Raw genomic sequence first — 3,645 nt, forward strand, 5'->3', positions numbered from 1 at the left:
AAGGCCAGGTGTCGGATTGTCGTGTTGGTTGCATGAAGGGGCGTATGTTTGGATCGTAAATTGTTAGTTGCATATGCTTTGTAAGTGGTTATTATAGGAAGATCCGAGGTCTTTAGTTGTGCTTTAGGTTCCTCGTGGGGTTCATTTGATCCATACCTGGAGGACCATTATGCGGGTGATATTCGTTTCATGGTCAGGTATGGTTGTACATGGTTAGGTTGGTTGGGTTATGTTTTAGTGAAACCACCAGTGAGCGGTGGTTCCAGTTATAAGTGGGGGAGAATTGGGAATTCTCACGTTGAGTGTCAGTCCTTGAGGGTCTTGGCAGTTCGTGGTTTCGGATCATTGTCTTCGGATTAGTTGGGTAGTTTTTGATCGATAGATCTTTTCCAGAAGCAGATGTGTTTAGTTCCATGAGGGTTTTGATTTCTTTTGTTAGTGTATCCTTGACCATTGGTCATGGGGGTTCATCATTAAACGAAGTTTCATTGAAAGGTTTAGAGGTGTCATCCGAGATTCAGCAATTGGGCCAATCTGTCTTCAAGTTCAGTATATTTTATGATTCCTTCGGTCTTCAAGTATGTTTACCCTCAATGCTAGAGCTGATGCTTAGTTTATAGAAAACTCAGGTTTAGGTAGCCTTCAAGATCATGTTGAAGGTTTTCTCAAGCTAATGGGGTAGTGATGGAATCCGTTTAGTCCAGTATGGGGTCTTGTTTTGACCGATCATGAGAATGTTTTTTTGTTTTGATTAAAGTGGCATGTCAATTACATTTGGAGTTTCTTTTCTCTTCGGATGAGATTTTGGGTCTCTTAAGTAAGTTTATGGGGGTGTTCCATGTGAGCTGGGCAAGATGGATTTGGGGCTCTTGGTTCGAGTTATGTGCAAGGTTTTCTTGGGTTTAAGCTTCCGATTCAGATTAGGAGTGCAACCGTTATCCTTTCTATGGAGCATGCGTTACTTTGTTTTGTAACGATTGCTTGGGTAGAAACTATGTGGTGTTTAGTGGTGATGTGAGAGTGTCGTCAAGGTATGTGTGTTATCTGAAGCATTCCAGTTATAGGCTCTGGGCCTAGTGGTCATAATGTTTCATTTCTTCTACTTGTAGGTAATGTTTGTTTTTTGTCTGCAGATCTGTGTGGCCTCTTCTATCTCCGCCGTACAGACCACGCGCATACATTAGCCTTTACAGACTGTTTGTTTTTTTGAAGACTGCAGACATTAAAATGTTTGCGCGCCCTCTTCTTGGCGCAGATGTGGACCATAGTCTTCTAACATCTTCAGACATCTTCTACCCTAAAAAATATATATATCTTAATTTTTTTCAAGTTTTTTTTAATTTATATTTTTTCCAGCTTTATTAATGATACACAATTTGAAAAAAAAAATTACAAAACTTAAAAAAAACGTTCGACGATACAAATATACATTTTTGACAAATTTATAAATAAAGATTTATTACAATAACAGTCGTTGAAGTTGTTTATATAAATATGAAAAAAAAATCATAATATATTCTTATATTTTTTTTTCCAAATTTTGTAATTCATTATTTAATACAGTATCGTCAATTTCTCGAGAAAATATTTATGGTACGTTTTTAATGGATTTTATTGAAAAAATCGAAGTTTATTTCCATCCATTTATATATCAAATTCTTTGATTACTAATTATAATGTTTAGTTATAACTTTGCAACCAAAGTTGTTGGTTTTTATCAAATATATATGTTAATTCATATCATTTTTATTTTTATTTTTTATATAATAATACATAAAATTTTGATCTAGATTCGTTAATTATTTATAACAAAGTCATAAAAATATTAAAAATCACTTCGAAGTTAAAAAAATCAGTTTATTTAGATTTCAGTTTATTTTAGTAGCCCGCGGATGTTAAAAAAAACAAACAGTCTTCTTTTTTCAGACTGCAGACGTTTGGTCCACCTCTTCTACTACATAGGTCTACAAATTTGGTCCTCAGATTGCAGACATTTTACCTCAGAAAAAACAAACAATGCCGTAGTGTTTTCGGAGTTGACACGCTGATGGGAATAGAATGAGCCACAAATCTATTGTTTATATAAAAGGAGCGGTAAGGGTTGTGTGGAGTACCAATCAGGTATCAGGAAGCCTATTGCGGGGAGTATGCGTTATAAATCTAGTTGTTTGTAAGTTATTGGGGGATTGTGATGTTCGAGTTGGAAACTTCTTATGCAGTCGTAAGTCATAAAGTTCTTGGTGATTGTATCAAGTGGATTCTAGGTGAGGGTGCACTGGGGCCGATAAAGGTTGGTTGCATCGCAGAAGTTCATGGTTTGAATATTGTTGCTCGTCGGAACAGTGGTTAGTGTTTGCATAGCAAAGAGTCAAAGGTTGTTAAGATTCTGGTTTATCTTATGGTTTGGTTCTGGTTCAAGTTTGTGGTCGCTATGTTTTCAGGATCATTCGGCATGGTTCTGGTAGCGCCCCAGCCAGGGACTGGGAGTAGAATTAAATGGATATTCATCAGTTTTAGGGTAGGTTCCGTGAGTATATATCATAGATAGCTATTTTCAAGCAAGCTTTTAGTGGGAACTCATGTTGGGAATCGCGAGTGGGTCTGTGCTAGGTCTGTATTCAGATCGACGTGAGTTAAGAAATTTGTATGTCTTAGACATCAGCTGGAGGGTGCAAGATTTAGCATATGTGTATGTACTCCATGGTGGTTCTACCATTGTCGAAGTTGGGCAAGTAAGGAGGTTTCAGGTTCATGGTATCAATGTTTCAGGCAGTGTCAGTGTTTCAGGCAGTATCAACGTTTTGGGCAGTGTCAGTGTCTCGGGTAGTATCAATGTTTCGAGCAGCATTAGTGGCGTGGGAATTCATGTGTGTGTGTGTGTAGTATCTGGGGTGACTGAGAATTGATAAATCACTTGTAGTTGGATTAAATAATCTTAGAGTAATTGGTTTGACCCTGTTGTACATCTATCGTCTGAGTCTAACCGTTGTAGGGATGAATCTTCTACTCGAAGAATTATCTGAGCCTTCTGTTGAGAATAAGTGTTCAGTCGTGATATATGGTTGATGACTAGGTTTCCTTTTCAAAGAAGCAATGGGATCATGGGATTGGAAGCATTTTGTTTGGTACGAGACTCTATGAGGTTGGCTTAGTGATAATTTGGTGGGGGAAGGTCTGACAGGGAGTCACACCATTGAGACGTTAAGTTTCGAATATCAAGTGAGGTAAGATTGGTTTTATTTAAAAGATTTAGGATTCATTCTTCATCCGGCTTGGAGAACTATTCTAAGAATGGTTTCAGTAGATCTGGATAGACCATGGTATAATAAGAGTTGGAAGCATTATGTTTGGTCTATTATTCATTGAGAGTTTGGCATGTATTTGTTTTAGTGTGGGTGGTCTGTTGGAGAGTCAAAACATTATAGATTTCAGGTCTCAGAATGGTAGAAGTGGTTTGCATGGGCTGGAGTTTTGATTGTTCTCTTCGGGATGAAAGTTACAGTTCAGGTTTTGGTTGCCATGGGAAGATTGTCTTAGGCGCAAAACTTCCGTTTGTGATCATCAGGTTGGTCGTTTGATATGAGTATTAATAAGGAGCGATTTCAAGGAAGAAATCTAATTTAAGGTTAATTATGGAAATATGCC

This window comes from Lactuca saligna, chromosome 5, assembly GCF_052625555.1.
Source record: "Lactuca saligna cultivar CGN05327 chromosome 5, ASM5262555v1, whole genome shotgun sequence".
In the NCBI taxonomy this organism is placed as follows: domain Eukaryota; kingdom Viridiplantae; phylum Streptophyta; class Magnoliopsida; order Asterales; family Asteraceae; genus Lactuca; species Lactuca saligna.